The following is a 19,023-nucleotide window of genomic DNA, read 5'->3' as shown; positions in this document are numbered from 1 at the left end:
CCTAAAGTATTCTGGATTGCACAAAAAATTAAAGTCATTCTAGGACTAAATGTTATCCTGTGGAGTTAAGCTAGGAGTTGAACACAAAGTCATTTTAGACCTGAAGGGATAAATCTGAGAGATGTGAGAGATTACTTCCTCTGGAAACTTTCCCTGACCACCTGAGACTACAGTGATGCCTCACCCAAGTGTCCTCTATACACACCTTCACAGATCCACTCAGCACACTGCTTTTGTTGTTTACTTATTTTTTCACTGAGGCAGAATTTATATACAATAAAATGTACAAATTCTAAGTACACAGAAACTGATGAGTGTGACAAATGTATATACCCATTTGACAAACACCCAAATCAATGTGCAGATATTTCCATCTCCCCAGAAAGTTCCCTTGTGCTTCCTTCTGGTCAATCCCTATTCCCCACAAACATCCACTGGTTTGGTTTCTATCATCACAGATTAGTTTTTGCATTTCCTTAAATTTTATATAAGTGAAATCATACAGCATTATGCTTTTGTGTTTTGTTTCTTTCATTCAAAAGAATGTTTCTGATATTCAACCATGTTGTATACACTAGTCCACTGAATGACTACACCACAACTGTTTACCTGTTGTCCTATTAATGAACATGTGGATTGTTTCCAGTTTTTGCCTATTTTGAATTCAGATCTAATTTTTCTTTTTTTTAATATATTTTATTGATTATGCTATTACAGTTGTCCCATTTCCCCCTTCACTCCCCTCCACCCTGTACCCCCTCTCCCACCCACGTTCCCCCCCTTTAGTTCATGTCCATGTGTCATACTTGTGCGTTCTTTAGCTTCTACACTTCCCGTACTATTCTTGCCCTCCCCCTATCTATTTTCAACCTACACTCTATGCTGCTTATTCTCTGTACCTTTTCCCCCTCTCTCCTCCTCCCACCACCCTGCTGCTAGCCCCCCCATGTGCCCTCCATTTCTGTGGTTCTGTTCCTGTTCTAGTTGTTTACTTAGTTTCTTTTGTTTTTGTTTAGGTGTGGTTGTTAATAATTGTGAGTTTGCTGTCCTTTTACTATACATGTCTTTTCTTTATCTTCTTTTCTTAGATAAGTCCCTTTAGCATTTCATAAAATAAGGGCTTGGTGATGATGAACTCCTTTAATTTGACCTTATCTGAAAAGCACTTTATCTTCCCTTCCATTCTAAATGAGAGCTTTGCTGGATAGGGCAATCTGGGATGTAGGCCCTTGTCTTTCATGACTTGGAATATTTCTTTCCAGCCCCTTCTTGCCTGTAAGGTCTCTTTGGAGAAATCAGCTGACAGTCTGATGGGAACTCCTTTGTAGGTTACTGTCCCCTTATCTCTTGCTGCTTCTAGGATTCTCTCCTTTGTTTTTACCTTGGCTAATGTAATTATGATGTGCCTTGGTGTGTTTCTCCTTGGGTCCAACTTCTTTGGGGATCTCTGAGCTTCTTGGATTTCTTGGAAGACTGTTCCCTTTGCCAAACTGGGGAAGTTCTCCTTTATTATTTGTTCAAATACGTGCTCAATTTGTTGCTTTTCCCCTTCCGATTCTGGTACCCCTATAATTTGGATATTGGAACGTTTAAAGGTGTCTTGGATGCTCTTAAGCTTTTCCTCAATTTTTTGAATTCTTATTTCATCATGCTTTCCTGCTTGGTTGATTCTATCTTCCTTCTGGTCCACTGTATTGTTTTGAGACTCAGATTCCTTCCTTTCACTATTGGCTCTTCTCTGAGTATCCTCCTGCATCTCTTTTATGATAACCTGCATCCTTTCATCTAAATTGCGCCCAAAGTCAACCAATTCCGTGAGCTTTCTGATCACCAATGTTTTGAACTGTGCATCTGATAGACTGGCTATTTCTTAGTCGCTCAAAAGGATGAGTCCTGGGGGACTGATCTGTTCTGCTGGAAACAGGTCTTGTGTCTTTCCCTGTCTCTCCTATATTTTTTTTTCCCCCGGTCTGGTCGCTCTTGTTACAGTGGGGGGTGGAGCCTTAGGTGTTCACCGGGGCTGGGCACCCCAGTCGCTAGATTGTGACGTTATATATGGGCGGGGACGGGAGGAAACAATGGCGGCAGTTCCGTTCTCCTGGGCTCGGACACTTCCCTGGGATCCTGGGCTGCGAGCTCTGCCCTGGTCCACAATCGCTGCCCCACTGGTTGCCCCAGCCGCTGCTTGCGTACTCAGGGATCACCCCTGCGTTCTTGCACCCCAAATAGCTGTCGCGCCGATTTTGCGCCAAATTTCCCCTGACCTCCGCGCGCCGCCGACCCGCGCCAGCCCCGAGCCCGCCCGGCTCGTCGTCCCCTACCAGTCTGGATGTACGGGTCTACTTCAACTTCTTGGCTGTCCGACTTCCATTCAGATAAATCCTCTGACAGTTCTGAGTGATATTATGTCTGTAAATTATTGTTGTTCTATTCTTGGTTGTGCGAGGAGGTACGGTGCGTCCACCTAGTCCTCCATCTTGCCAGAAGTGAAGCCAGATCTAATTTTTCAAGCGTTATTGTAGAGCTTCTTTCATGCTTGGCATTCTCAGATACAACATTTACAATTCTGACTTTTAAGACTATCTGAAAGGGTCCATGACATGTAAAATATTTACTTTTAATGAACTTGGATTCTATGCAACTGATGTGTAGTGAATCAGCTACTGAGTGTTCCCAGATGTTCTAGTTTTAGCATCTCAATGGGAATTTATTTTTCATTACCTACCTATACTTAAACGAGAGTTCATGCATGTGCTATAACTCTCCTCTTATGTAGCATTTCCAAATATGGGATTTCCCATGTTCATGCTCTCAATTCTAGTCTCCCATTAAAGTCAAGGGTGTGTGGTATATAATTCAATCAAAAAGCTGCAAACTATTGGCATGTTTTGCAGTATGCTTGCTGGTTAGCATCATACATGCCATGGTTACACACTGAAATTTGCTTTCCCCATGCAGCAAATGCTATTAGGTTTAAGTGTAATCCCAAGTTAAAAAATTAAATGAGGATTCTCTATAGAAATGAATCAGTAACAGTGCCTCAAGTTTATACCTACACACCTTTCTTGGATAATCATATCTAGTCCTGTGGCTTTAAATATCATATATATGTGAGTGATACCCAATTTTTTTCCTCCAACACAGGACACCACTGACTTCCCAGATGTTTACTTGCCTCCTGGAAGCCTCCTCTTGGATATAACTAACAGATGTGACACTGTTACTATTATATTATTACTCTGTTCACCCCACCCCCAGCCGTTCTTTCTTATATCAGTAAAAGTATCAACAACACTCAATTCAAGTCAAACCTGGAGTCATCCTCAATTCTTCCAGCTCCTTCCCAATCATATCACCACCACCACCTGCCCCAATCCTTACTGCTTTATCTGCAATAGGCATGTTAAATCCACCCACTTCTGTTTCTCCTCTGCCATCCTAATCAAAACCAAGATGGCACTTAACCAGGACTTCTGTAATTAACTTAGCTGCATACTCCTACTCTTGCTAATTTATGTGCATATCACCAAAAATCCTATTGAAAGATGAATTTGATCAGGTCAGTCCTGTTCTATCAGGGCAGTCTTCCCATGGTCTCCAAGGCCCAGCACAGCACAGGCAATTCCACATTCACTGAGTGCATGAATAAACTGTTCACAGTTTGGAGGGAGTAAAAGGAGATAGTAGACAACAAAGAGCTGAAAGGTTTTAATACCTAACCTTCACCACTGTCGGACTAGCTCTTAAGCAAGTTACTTAATCTCTCTGATTGTTATCTTTATCCTTACCCATATGTGATAATATCACTTACCTTACAGAATTGCTATGAGGATTAAGTGACATAAAACTGAGATCACCATGTTAATGACACCCAATACATGCTAGTCACTTCTTCCCCTTTATATTGCCCCATATCCCTTGTATGAAGCCACAAGTAGAGTTCAACAAGAAAGATTTTGTGATAGTTCTAAATACAAAGGAAAATTACAGGATAGGAATAATTAAGTATCTGGAGAAAAAATGTCACAGCAAGCAAAGCCCCAAAGCCCAAAAAAGAATGGCAAATTCCCTTGAACTATTCAAAATTTTTTCCCATTTGGAACCATTTGCTACAGCTTCCCAGTTAAAATAACAGATTTAAAGGATTTAAAGGCACACTTGTAATGTTCCCGGAACCCCACATCTATAGTAAAGGAATTCCTTAAAAGAACACCAGCCTACAAGGACGGGAAGAACAAAAAGGAGACAACAACAACGCTGTCAAAGTTGGAAAGCAGATTGCTGCGAAGCAATTAACAGCAAACGCAAGAAAGCCGGATCCCCAGAAATGGGGAAAGACGAGAAACAATACAAATTATACCACTCAATCTCAAAAAGACGTAAGAACTATAGTATAAAGATAATTCTAGAACCAAGGGTGAAGAGGGAATCTAACACAAGGAAGACTAGGTGAAAGTTGTTGGAAAAGAAATTTCTAAGCACCAATCACACACACACACTCCATATTGCTGGGCAAATGACTCCCCACTCACACACCACCCCAAGAGAAGCCTAGAGGTTCTTCTCTGGAGAAAACAGAGGGTTTCTCAAAACACCAAAAACAACTAAAAGCATGCATGCAAAGACTGCCACGTGCTGACAAAAACTCTCCCTAAGCAACTTCTGTTAGGCTCTTCTGAACCTCCCTCCCTGACTAGGTCTCACCTAGGCCTTCCATGTCTGTCCTGTACTTGTTGGGCCTGGAAAAGCCTGTTTAGAGAAATCCCCCGAGCCTTGCTATCTCATCAAGTTCTTCACTCCCTACCCTTGCTGTTTCCTCTTAATTATTTTGTATACACTGACCCACCTAACTGCTCACTGGCTATCAATCCCCCAGCTATCTTTGCTGTATTTGAATTTGAGCATGATTTATCTCCCCTATTCTAATAACCCTGTTACAGATTGATATATGTGCTTGCTATGGACTGAACTATGACTGCTCCCCCACCCAGAAATTCACATGTTGAAGCCCTACCCCCTAATGTGACTATATTTGAGGATGGCATTTAGGAGGTAATTAAGGTTAAATGATGTCATAAAGGTGAGATCCTAATCCAACAGGATCAGTAGCCCTATAAAAAGAGGAAGATCTCTCTTTCCTTCCTCCCACCCCCTTACCTCTTCCTCCACCCACCCCACTCTCCCCACACACACTGAGGAAAAGCCCTGCGAGCTTTCAGCAAGTTGGTGGCCATCTGAAAGTCAGAGAGTCCTCAACCTAACCCAACCATGCTGGCAACCTGGTCTGGAACTTCCAGCCCCCAAGCAGACTCATACACCCCTAATGCAAGAGTCCTGAACAAAGTCTTCCTTGTCATCTTAACAAGTTTCAAAATAATTTTCCTTTAATGGCATAATAGCAGAAATGAAATACTCACTGGAAGATACAGAAAATAAAGTTGAGGCAATTTTTCAGAAAGCCAAGAAAGAGAGATACAAAGTAGGGGAAAAATTGAAACAGTCGAAAAAAAGATATGAAAATGAGACAAGTAAAAAGATTCAGCACCAAAATACCACAAAGAGCAGACATCCTCCCCAACCCTTGCTTTAAAAAGGCAAGAAAGAGGAGAGACAGCTTAGAAACAGCCAAAGAAAATTCACCCATTAAGTCCTCAACATAATAACTGGGGAAAAGACACACAAAAAGACACCATGTCAAATTTCAGAATGCCAAAAATAAAAAAAGTTACACATTTCCTTAGAAATGAGAAAAAGGAAAAAGAAGGAGGGGGGAAATACTGGGCATATCCAAAGGATCATAAATCAAAATGGCTTCAGCAACACTGAGAGCAGGAAGTCAACACAATGCCTTTTAAATTCTGAAGGAAATGATTTCCAACTCAGAATGCTGTACTTAGGCAAACTACCAGTCCAAACCAGAGCGGTACGACCCAGAGACACCAACACTGACTGCTACCATTAAAGACATCTACTGCCCTGGGGCCAGCTGAACCTGACCTAGACTCTCATCTGAACTTATCTCATTCTAACAGTCACACTTACTGCAGCATGTCTGCATAGGATGGCTACCTAGAAAGATGTCACAAATTGAATTTTTAAAAGTCTCAATTCCCAGTGCTAATGTACTTAAAACACATTAAGGGCTGACAACATATGCATGGCAGAAATACAAAGTAAAAAATAAAAACTGTTAGAAACACTGCAATCAGTTAAGCAAATTTAAAATCGTTGAAATTCCTTAAGTTATTCAGGAAGAGAGGGAATACTCTACAATACCCTATGACCAACCAAAAATTATCATTTTTAGTACTGACTTGACAACTGACATTTTTACAGTTGGCCCTACAGTAATCTATATAAGCATTAAGTAATCTATAAAAGGTAATCTGTAGCCTTTCAGAGGTACTATGTTAACTTTTCATTTATTCTTGTTGAAAGGTAAGAAGCATATCACCAAGAGTCTCTTTGGGGAGCAAACATACTGGAGGCAAATACATACACATCCACATTCTTTTTTCTCCACAATTCCCGCACTGACCCCCATAATGACCATGTGCCATGAGTAGGACAAGATGATCCATACCACAAAATACGAGCCATTGCCTGTTACACCACCATTTCCTTCAAAGATTACCCTTTAAAAATATACCTATGAAAATGATAATGCCTTACATTTTATTAGCTAAGGTATTAGAAATTGAGCATTAGTTAAAGGTAATTTATAGTTGGTCTGAAAAAGCTGGAATAAAATACCAAAAAGGATAGAAAAAAGCATAAAACAGGTAAAAAGATCCCTGAAGACTGTCTTCCACAGTCACTCATTCTATTAGCTTATTTATTTAGCCACCTACTATGTACCATGTGCTGCTAAGTGCTGAGGACACAATCATGAGCAAAAAGAGACACAGTCTGGCCTCATGGATCTTTATTATAGGAAAACACTCACTTGGAGTAGGGCAATAAACAAAATTGGCAAAAATCCCTGCCCTCCAGGATCTTAAATTCTAGTTGGGGGTAAGGGAGTGGAGACAGATGTATCAAATTTGCCTTCTAAAAAGACTACTCTTTCATCTGGCCAGGACCTAGCCTTGCTGATCAAAAGAATGTTATGTGTACCCTTGGCACACAGGCTTTAAACTGGCAACTTCTCTCATCTGTATCAGTGTGTCCTGAAGGCTATTAGCTTCCCTAAGTGTCCAGACACTGTGAGAAAACTGGGCACCAGGTGACAGTTGGCTGCTGCTGGTGTGTTTTGTTGAGTACCTAGTACAATCTTTCACTGAGCATTTCAGTTCCACAAGAACTTATTTTTGCACCAGAATTCTCAAAAACCCTTCAGCAGAATTCCCTTAAGTCACTAAGTTACCTTTTAAAATGCCTTCCTAGAAAATATTTTCAAGTATGGGAATTACTGAGTTGCTATAATACTGTATTATGCATTCATTAAATATTAGTATTAAACTTTACTGTGAATATCTTGCTTATAACAGCAATGAACATTCACTAACAATGGGGAGAAAATACCTATCTCTAAGTCCAAACTCAAGACAACGAAACATCATTAGAAAACATCTTAAGATAACAGATCTAAAACTGACTACCTCGACTTAATTGAAAAATAATTTTGGCATTTACCCATTTATTTTTCAGCGAGTATTTACTAAGCACCTACTATATGTCGACCACTGGTTTTAGTTTCGATATTGATGAGAAAATATAGAACTCTAATGTTTTTCAGTCCAAGACATCAAAAAAGGAAAATGTCTACAGGAGCTATGACACTCTTTCAATTTTAAGAGTTATAGGTCCAGTTGATCACAGTCATGGTCCTAATGACTGATAATTTTTTATAAAAGTTATGGCATTGTAGTTTCAAATATAACCTTAGAAAGCCCAATGAATAGACTGATATTTAAAGCTAGGTCTGTTAACACTTAATTCTTAGAAATAGACTCCAAACACCAAAGGTAACTTCAATTTAACTGATACAATTAAGGTTAACTTACTAACAAAAAAAAGAGTAAAACTAAAAGCAATTATTTTATTAACAAGTTTATTATTATATAGTTATTAAATATTTAAAATATTTTATAATATGACTTGAAAAGCAATACTATCAGGAAATCACAAAAATACAGAATCTGAATTGTGAGAATTGGTTATATGAGTTTGTTCAATGTTCAGAGAAGAAATCATACTATATTTCAGATATAAACTCCTCCAGACACTACTACTACAAAACAGATATGAATTTACACATAAATCAAATAATATATGTAGACATCTATAATAAGATAACCTGGTCAAAATGCAGACCATTTTAGAGAAAGCCCTCTATTCTTGCGAGTCTAAACATACCACTTTACTTCAGAAGCTCAAAATTTCTTTTACAGATATTAAAATACCAGAATATAATTACAAGATATTATCCCAGGTGATTTAAATTTTCCATACACTGTGACTAATTTTATTTATTGTCCAATGAATTTATTCAGAACTTACCTACATTTGTAATTAGTGCAAGATATAAAAGTTACTTCTTAAGTTTGCTGGTCTTTCAAAAAAGGAGTTTATAAAAGACTGTAGACTTTAATTAATTTTCTTCACCAACAATGTTGGTCTCCCAATAAGTGGTTAATGAAAAGCAAAACCAAATTTCAAGAAACAAAGTTAGTCTTTGACCCAACAGGCATTTTCTCCAGAAGGATTCTGCCTTTGTAAAAGGGCCCCACTCTTCTCCGGTTGAAACACTGCAGCATATATTGAGGCTACAGGCCAATGTTATTCAGATTTTTTGGATACTAAAACGTGTACAAGTAAGCAAAATCACAGTCTAGATGGTACACTATAGTTAATCAAGGTGATAAGAAGTCCAAACAATCCTTAATGTTTTAAACACATCTGTGATATCTGGCATTTTAAATCTCCTAAAATGTCCCAAAATAGAAATTGAAGATTTTCAACTAAAATAAGAAGGGTCATTTTAAAGAGATGACCTCAATGTCCAATCCAGTTCAGGTCACATAGTTCTCCGAAAATAAGAAACTATTAAACAAGGTAGAAAATCTCAAATACTATGATCAGGAGTAATAAACTCTGAGAGATTTTTTTTTAAAGGGTAGAAGGTATTGTTGCATTGTAATCGCTACCATTTTTTCATTAATGAGCCAGTAAAATTTAGAATATTCAATAAGGCTTTTACGTAATTCATAACTAATAATTTTTAACTCTATAACTTCAGTTGTGTGTGAATGTATATGCACACATATATCACACAAAAACAGAAACTGAAGATGAACTGAATTTTCTTCTCACAGCTGGTATAGTTCAATTTGGCTCATCAGACATACCCCAAGGGCGAACTCAACAGGCACCAGAGCCCTGCTAAAGCAAATCTTACTAGGGGGACAGCCCTTTTACAAATATTTGTCCACTGTAACCACAGCCACTCCTCAAAACCAGTCAGCCAAGTAAGGGTCAATTCGTCCCCCACTGACGTGCCAATAGCAATCAAGGATCAACTACATAAAAATGGTGGCACAGGTAAACACGACTTGCCTCCTCACAAAACCACATCAAAATTACAACTAAAATATAGAACAACCATCACTCAGAACCATATAAATCAAGTTGAATAGAAGTACAACAACCACAGAATTAAAGAAACCACATCCTTCCAGATCCATACGAGGGGCAGAGATTTGGAACAAGCTGGTCCCACATCCATGTGTGGTGTATAAAAATTTGGAAGGGATATCTTGGGAGCAAGAAGTCCCAGCTCTACACCAGGCTCCCAAGCACAGGGTTCCAGTGCCAGGAAGAAAAGTCCCCATAATTTCTGGCTACAAAAACCAGTGGGGATTGAGTCAGTGGGAAAAACTTCTGGAGGCCCAAGCAGTTCCTCTTAAAGAACCCACACACAGACTCAGACTCACTCCCTCTGAGCTCCAGCACTGGAACAGCAGCTTGAAAGGCACCAGTGGCATCCAGGGAGGAACTGAAGTGTCTGGCATCAAAGTGGGAGCTGGCAGACAGCTTTCTCCCATACAGAAATGTGGGCACAAGCCACTGTCCCTTTTCTGAACCCTCCCGTAGAGAGCCACAGAGCCACAGAGGTAGCCTCAGATATGCCATCAACCTGGCTAACACTGTTCTCCCCACCCTGGAGGTCCCCAGAGACTACATCCCTTCCAACTTACAGGTACAACCAAGCTGCTTTTATATATGAATGGCTGGTCTTGGCTCTTGCTTCACAACTTCCTAAATCCTCTCAAACAAGCAACAGCTGGCCTCAGTGAGCTTCCAGTCCCTATACCTCTGGCTAACTGTCCCCAGGCTCAGCACCAGTAGCAGCCAGCCTAGATTCACAGCTTGGCTTTGTCTGGGAATCTCCAAGTCCAGCACAAGTAGCAGCCATCTCAGAGTGCTTTATAGCTCAGGCAGGGTGGCCCTGGGAAAAATACAGGTGGCGGCTGACCTTGGCCTGCCCTACCAAGGAAACCCCAGAGCCTACACATCCAGTCAGCAGCTACAGACCACATCGAAGCACCTTCACCCTGCCCCCCCGCACAGTTGATCCTTCCATGGAGGATGGAGGTTGGTGGTCAGTGATCACAGCCAGTCCTTACAGCTGAATGGCTTAAGTAAATCCCTCCCATTGACCTGCCAACAACAATCAAGACTGAACTACAAAAGAGTGTACTCAGCCCACATGGAAGGTGTATTTTGAGTACCCCACTTGGGTGATAGGGGAGGCTGTGCCACCAGACTGTACAGGACACCTACTACATTATGCCACGCTACCAAGACAGGGAGTCATAGCAGCTCTACCTAATATATAAAAACAAAGGCAGGGAGGCTGCCAAAATGAGGAGACAAGAAACATGGCCCAAATGAAAGAACAGATCAAAACTTTAGAAGAAGAACTAAACAAAAGGCAGATAAGTGATCTATCAGATACAGAGTTCAAAACACTGGTTATAAGGATGCTCAAACTTAGTGAGGACCTCAACACCATAAAAAAGATCCAGTCAGAAATGAAGGATTCACTAATTGAAATGAAGAACAATTTACAGGGAGAAAACAGTAGAGTATGAAGCCAAGAACTGAATCAACGACTAGGAATACAGGGAAGCAAAAAAATAAGCAATCAGAACAAGAAGAAAAAAAATCCAAAAATAACAAGGAAAGCATTCCAACATTCACATCATAGGGGTGCCAGATGGAGAAGAGAAAGAGAAAAGAATTGGAAATTGACTTGAAGAAATAATGAAAGAAAAACTCCTTAATTTGGTAAAGGAAAAATATATGCAAGTCCAGGAAGCACAGAGAGTCCCAAACAAGATGGATGCAGAGACCCACTCCAAGCCATATCAATTAAAATGCCAAAGGTTAAAGATAAAGAAAGAATCTTAAAAGCAGCAAGAGAAAAGCATTAGTTACCTATAGGGAAGCTCCCATAAGACTGTGAGCTGATTTCTCTAAAGAAACTTTGCAGGCTAGAAGGGACTGGCAAGACATATTCAAAGTCATGAAAAACAGGGACCTCCAGCCAAGATTGCTCTACTCAGCAAAGATATCATTTTGAATCAAAGGGCAGATAAAGAGCTTCACAGGCAAAGAAACACTAAAGGAGTTCATCATCACCAAACAATTACTATACAGAATGTTAAAGGGGCTTGAGAAAAAGAAGATCAAAACTATGAACAATAAAATGGCAATAAACATATATCTCTTAAAAATGAATCTAACAAACAAATAGGCAAACAAAAAGAAAAAAGACAGAATCATGGATATGTTGATTGTTGCCAGATTGGAGGGGATATAAGGGAATGGATAAAGAGGTGAAGGGATTAAGAAGTACAAACAGGTAGAACACCCATGGGATGTAAAGTACAGTATAGGAAATGGAGTAGCCAAAGAAGTTACACAGAGGACCCACATACATGGACAATGGTAGGGGGAACTGCCCAAGGGAGAGGGGGGTGCGGGATAGAGGGGGACAAAGGGGGGAAATTGGGACAACTATAATAGCATAATCAATAATTTTTAAAAAATGATCAACTATAACAGGAGGGGCACACACAACCCACACAAGGGACCTGCCCTGGAGCACTGACACAGGTGACCAGGGGGACTGTGAGACTGTGCCACTGAGTCCCAAGGCCACCCTGTCAAAACCAGACATAGCAGATCTACCTCATACACAGAAAAGAACACAGAAAGCCAAACAAAATGAGGAGACAAATAAACATGACCAACTGAAATGACAGGACCATTGAAACTCCAGAAAAAAAACTAAATAATAGAGACAAGTAATCTACCAGATGCAGAGTTCAGAATACTGGTTATAAGGATACTCAGTGAACTCAGGAGAATAGATGATCTCACTAAGAATTTTAACAAAGAGATGGGAAACATAAAAATGGAAATGGAAAGCATAAAAAAGAACCAGCCAGAAATGAAGAACATCTGAAATGAAGAATATACGTTAAAGGGTATCAACAGCAGAGCAGATGAAACAGAGGATCAAATCAGCAATACGACAGACAAGGTGGCAGAAAACACCCAATCAGAATAGGAAAAAGAAAAAAGAACCAAAAAAAACTAGGATAGTTTAAGAGACTTCTGGGACATCAATTCACATCATGAAGGTGCCAGAAAGAAAAAAGAGAACTCAAGGGATTGAAAAATCTATTTGAAAAAAAATAACGACTGAAAATTTCCCTAACCTGGCAAAGGAAATAGATATACAAGTCCAGGAATGCAAAGTCCCTAACAAAATAAGCACAAAGAGACCCACACCAAGACAAAGGTTAGAAACAAAGGTTAAAGACAGAGAAAGAATCTTAAAATCATCAAGAGAAAAGCAGTTAGTTACATACAAGGGAACTCTCATAAGCCTGTCAGTTGATTTCTCAACAGAAACTCTGTATGCCAGAAAAGACAGGCATGAAAAGCAAGGACGTACAACCAAAAATTATTCTACCAATCAAAGCTATCATTCAGGACAGATAAAGAGGTTCCTGAGAAGAAGAAGCCAAAGGAGTTCATCACTACCAAACGAGTATTGCAGGAAGTTTTAAAAAGACTTCTTTAAGAAGAAAAATAAATAATATGAATAATAAAATGGTCATAACTACATATCTATCAATAATTGCTTTAAATGTAAATGGATTAAATGCTCCAAACAAAAGATGTAGGGTGGCTGAATGGAGAAGAAAGCTCGATCGCACCATATGCTGCCTGTAAGAGACCCACTTCAGATTGAAAGATACACAAGGACCAAAAGGGATGAATAAAGATACTTCATGAAAATGGAAACAAACATCAACAACAAAAAAACACCTGGGGTAGCAATACTTATGTAAGACAAAATAGATTTTAAAACAAAGGCTATAATAAGAGACAAAGAGGGTCATTTCATAATGGTAAAGCAATCAATCCAATAAGAAGATACAACTTTTATAAACATTAGCACCTAACATAGGACCACCTAAATATATAAAGCAAATCTTGACAAACATGAATGGAGAGATGGAGAGTAACACAATACTATGGGACTTTAACCCTCCACTGACATCAGTGGGTAGATTATGCAAGCAGAAAATCAACAAGGAAACAGGGTCCTTAAATGACTCAATGGACCAGATGAATGTAATTGATATTTGAACGTTTCACACCAAGGTAGCAGAATATGCAAGGGGAGACCTCCCCAAACAGACTCATCATCTAAGGGCAGGTCTCTTGTAGTACAGGTTTGCTTTGCTAGGTGAGTTTTCTAGGAACCCATCTGTATCAGTGTACCATCTGGTGGTATTGTGAGAGGCTGCATTCCACTTGAGTGAAACTGTTCTTAAGAATCTTTCAATGCATTTGCCTATTTCATGATAGGTGATTTACAAGTGTATCTGCCCATATGTGCTGAGTGTTCAGCAGTTTTTGACCAAAAACATCATGACCCCCATGACCCATGCTCCCTATTTAACCAATCTCACTCCAAAAGACTTGTTTCCCTGGATGAAAAAAGTCCTCAAAGAGAAATGTTTTGCCCATATGGAGGAGGTAAAACAAAAAACTGCAGAAGCACCAAAACGCATCAAAATTAATGAGTTCAAAATTGTTTTGAAAATTTTTTTTAAAAAAAGGAAAAAAAGCTGTTTTGAGCAGTGTAAAAAAATCTTCATAAGTATATTACATCAAATGGAAAGTACTTTGAAGGTGACTAAAATTTAAACATGTAAAATAAATACATGATTTTTTAATAAATAAATTCTATTTTGGGGGGCTCCCCCCTCATACATTCTTTTCAAGATCACATGGAATATTTTCCAAGATAGACCACATGTTAGGCCACAAAAAAAAAGTCTCAAATGTAAGAAGACTGAAATCGTATCAAGTGTGTTCTTCAATCACAACAGTATGTAACTAGAAATTATAATAATATAACTGAAAAACACACAAATACATGGAAGCTAAATAACATGCTACTAAACAATAAATGGGTTAACAATGAGATCAAGAAAGAAATCAAAAGATACCTTGAGACAAATGAAAATGAAAACACAGCAACCAAAAAATAATAATCATCATCATCTGTGGAACACAGCCAAAGCAGTTCTAACAGGGAAATTCATAGCAATGCAAGCCTACTTGAAGAAAAAAGAAAAATCTCAATCTATTCTTACCCCTATATGAACCACAAAGAGAAGAACAATTCAGCTGGTCAAATAAGCAACAAAATCACATTCACAGACTACTCATTGTGTACCGACACTGCACTAAAGTATTTTTACATGTCATATCATTTAATTTTTATAACTAAGAGGTAGCCCCATTTTGACACTGAGGTTCAGTAGTTTAAACAAGTTCCCCAGAGACAACTAAGAAATTAATGTAGAGGCAATATTAGAATCCTGTGTGACCCGAAGTCTAAATCTCTGCTCACTGCACTACACAAGTACCTAATAAAGCTTCTTGTCTGTACCAGTGGCTTATACAATATTTATCACTAAATCTGGAAAAAGACTTGGTTGTATAAAACTATTTTGTCCTAACCTATTTTTAATGGCACAAGAAATAAGCTTACCATATTTTTCAGACCATGAGATTCACCTAGGTTTTAAAGGAGGAAAATAAGAAAAAAAATTTTGAAGCAAAAAAGTGGTAAAATATTTAATAACATTAACATAATATTTCACCAATATAAATGTAAACAGAACTCAACAGCAGCATTAACAACCATTATTCTTCCCAAATTTGCAGGGGGATGAATCTTATAGTCTGAAAAATACGGTAGTTTTTCAGGTAGTTTAAACTACAGTTCTTGAACAGTAATTTAAAAGTAAAGGCTTTATGAAAATCCTCTTACTTCTTTCATAAACATTAAAATGTTTCTTTCTTGCCTGTAAAGTCTTAATTTGGACCTAAAGTCTTTAATGGCTCAATTTAAGTAAGTACAAACTAAAACTTCTTGGCCTAAGCTATCTGTATTCAAGGCAAACATGACAAGTGGAGTTAATTTTGTCTCCCAGTTAATACTGCATTTAAATGAACGGCTGAGAATCAGAGACAATCAGAAGGATTAAAGCTTTGCACTGAAATTTTTTACTTCACTGATTTTGTAATAAAACATTATATTGTTGTTTCTTCCTAATTGACTTATCAGTAAAAATATGTTAACAAGAATATTCAGATATTCTACAAAAATGAAAAACGTGAACTATCTTTTCAAAATTCTTTTCCAATTGTATCTGTGTATCTACTTTCCAACCTGTATCTGTGCCCATATATTCTGCCTTCCCTTCTGTTACTAAGGCCAAATGAGTCTTACTCCTATCTTAGAACAATCCCTTTGCTCACTCACCATATCATATCCCCTCCAGGCCATGAAAAGACAGGTTGCAGCAATATCTATCTCTTTCTCTCTCCCTCTTTCTCTCATCATCAAATGTTTCTACTCACTGTCTCTATTTACTCTTGAATCATCCTCTCTTGAAACCATTTCTATAAGACTTCTACTGCCAGCCCTCAAGGCCACCAATGACATCCTCCACACTGCTAAATCACACAATCAATCCTCAATCCTCATCTTACTTGAATCATTTGGCACAGTTGAGTACTCGCTCCTTGAAGCACTTACTTCAGGATGTCTCATTCTTCTGGTTTTCTTCCTATACTGCCCCAACACCCTTATGGTTGCCTTTGGTTGGATCCTTATCTTTTCAACATGAGAAACTCTTGGGGATCAATCTTTGAGCTTTTTCTCTATTTCTTCTCATCTCATTCCTACGTCATCTAGTCCTAAGCTTTAAATATCACCCATATGCTAATAATGCCCAAATTTGTATCTCCAGCTTACAACTCTCCCCTGAGCTCCAGATATCTAGAGCTCCTAGCCTACTCAACAACGCTGCTTAGGAGACCAATAGCCATCTCACACTTACCGTATCCTAGCATCTTCCCTCCTATCTTCCCTTTCAAATCTATTTTCATAGTTCTCTTCTCTTCAAATGACAATTACCTCCTTACTCTTGCCCATACCAATAACTCTGAAGTTATCCTCAACTTTCCCATTTCTCTCACATTCTGTATCAAATCCTCCAGTAAATCCTATTCATTCTGTCTTCAATTACATTCAGGATCTTTATGGATCTCACCACTGCAACCAATTCCACATTCTCTCACAAAGATCATGCAGCAGTTTCTGACTGGTCCCCTGGTTCCTACCTTGCCCACACAGTTAGTTCTCCGTACAGAAGTCAATTTGATCCCTTTATAACTTAAGTCATATCATGCTGCATTTCAACATTCTCCAAATGCTTAACATATCACTCACATAAAAGCCTAACTCTTACAGTGGCCCACCAGATCCTTCACCAATCATCCTCCACCCATCCACCCAGAACCAGCACACCCACACCCTTCCCCACTTGATTTTTCTACAGTACTTAACATCTGACATACTTATATATTTTACTTATTTAGAATATGTGTCTTCAAGCCAGGGACTTTGTTTTATTTACTGTTATGAATCCTGAAGCCTAGAACAGAGGTTGGAACAAAATAGCTATTTATTGGACTGACCAAGTAATTTTATAGTCCTGCCAACTATAAATTAGCTAGTGTTATTGCGATGAATTAAGAAACAAAAAGCAGAGAAACCTGACACTTTAGTTGGCCCAGTCCAGCTCAATCACAGCAAATATTATCTCTCCTTGCCATGGCTGGTGGCTCAGTTGGTTGGAGCATCATACCATACACTGTAAAGTTGTGAATTCAATCTCCAGTCAGGGCACACACCTAGGCTGTGGGTTTGATTCCTAGTCAGGACACATATGGGAGGCAGCCAATCAATGTTTCTCTCTCACATGGATCTTTATTTCTCTCTCTGAAATCAATGAAAATATCCTCTGTGAGGATTAAAAATAATAATAAAATTTAAAAATAAAAATAAACTTTCCATCAGACTTTTTTGTTGAAGATTGAGATCCACTTTTACCTGAAGGTCTTTGAGATGAGAAACTTAGTACTTAGCAGCAGCCAGGTCTGGCTCCTCTTCTTTTTGTTAGGGAACGTAACTCAAGATATGTGTTTCTGAATGATATTGTTGACTCACTTGCATTTGTTCAGCCTCATACCAATTCTGAATTTTCTTCCATTAAAGTAAGGGCTGATGTCAGATGTCTCATGTGACTCAACATAAAGCAAACAAGAATCTAAGAAAGAAGGCAAACATTCACCGTTAGCTGGCATGCCCACTTCATGGGAAGTGGGAATATGAAGCCTCACTTGACACAGATGAGCTCATTATTTACTGAGATGGGTCTCTAAGAGAACATTTTAATAACTAGAAAGGCTTTCAGGAAGCAAACTTTCAACAGGGCATAAATTTTGTTTTCAACTTTTAATTAAAGTCATAGAGTAAATATTATACTTGACTCCTCCAGACCCTTGGAGTTAAAAAAAAAGCAAGCAAGTATAATAGAATCAACAAATCTTTTTCACAAAATTAATCCTCCACTGAATGTCCTAAAACTGATAGGTAGAAACATTAGAGTAAACCACATATTGTATAATAACATTTCCAACTGCTGTGGGTAACAGTAGTTTTATAAGCTTTGAAAGGACAAACTAAAAAATATTTATGGACTTCAGGAGCAATTTTTCTTTCTCAATTACCAACCACCAACAGAACAAGCAAACGTCAGAACACTAACATGTTAGGTCTCTGACAAATCCATTCTGAAATAGCTCCTACAGAAAATACTGAGTGATTAAATTAAATTCATTTCTTCTCACTTTTATAACTGGAAGAACTATACTTACCTTGTGATTGTAAAGCATAAGAACTACTTGAAGTAGCAATAGGATGATGCAACTCTTCAAGTACCTTAAAAATATGTCTTCCAAACCACCAACAAAATGAAAAGAAAACCCACTGAACCAGAGAACATATTCACAAATCATCTGATAAAGGGTTAATATCCCAAATTTATACAGATCTTATAAAACTCAACACCAAAGGAAACAATTCAATTAAAAAATAGGCAAAGGAACTGAATAAACCTTTCTCCACAGAGGACATACAGATGGCCACGAGACACAGGAAAAGATGCTCAGCACCACTAAACATCAGAGAAATGCAAATAAAAAACACAATGAGATATCACCTCACACCTGTCAGAATGTCTATCATCAAATAAATCAACAAACAAGTGCTAGTGAAGATGAAGAGAAAAGGAAACCCTCATGCACTGTTGGTGGGAATGTAGACTGGTGCAGCTACTGTGGAAGCAGTATGGAGTTACCTAAAAAAATTAAAAACAGAACTACTTTATGACCAGCAATTCCACTTTGGCAATATATCTGAAGAAACCCAAAATGTTAATTCAAAAGAATATATGCACCCCTATGTTCACTACAGCACTATTTACAAAAGCCAAGACCTGGAAGCAGCCAAGTGCCCATTAGTAGATGAGTGGATAGAAAACCTGTGGTACATTTTTAAAATGGAATATTACT

General features: G+C 38.5%; 1 protein-coding gene across 6 annotated transcripts in view; it reads right to left on the bottom strand.

Annotated features, from left to right (window-relative positions):
- MYO6 (myosin VI) overlaps positions 1 to 19,023 on the bottom strand; it is a 162,007-nt gene that overhangs the window by 92,658 nt on the left and 50,326 nt on the right. The window lies entirely within an intron of this gene.

This window comes from Phyllostomus discolor, chromosome 4, assembly GCF_004126475.2.
Source record: "Phyllostomus discolor isolate MPI-MPIP mPhyDis1 chromosome 4, mPhyDis1.pri.v3, whole genome shotgun sequence".
Classification (NCBI taxonomy): Eukaryota; Metazoa; Chordata; class Mammalia; order Chiroptera; family Phyllostomidae; genus Phyllostomus; species Phyllostomus discolor.
Note: the sequence above shows the minus strand (reverse complement) of the source record. Positions and strands in the feature narration are given on the sequence as shown.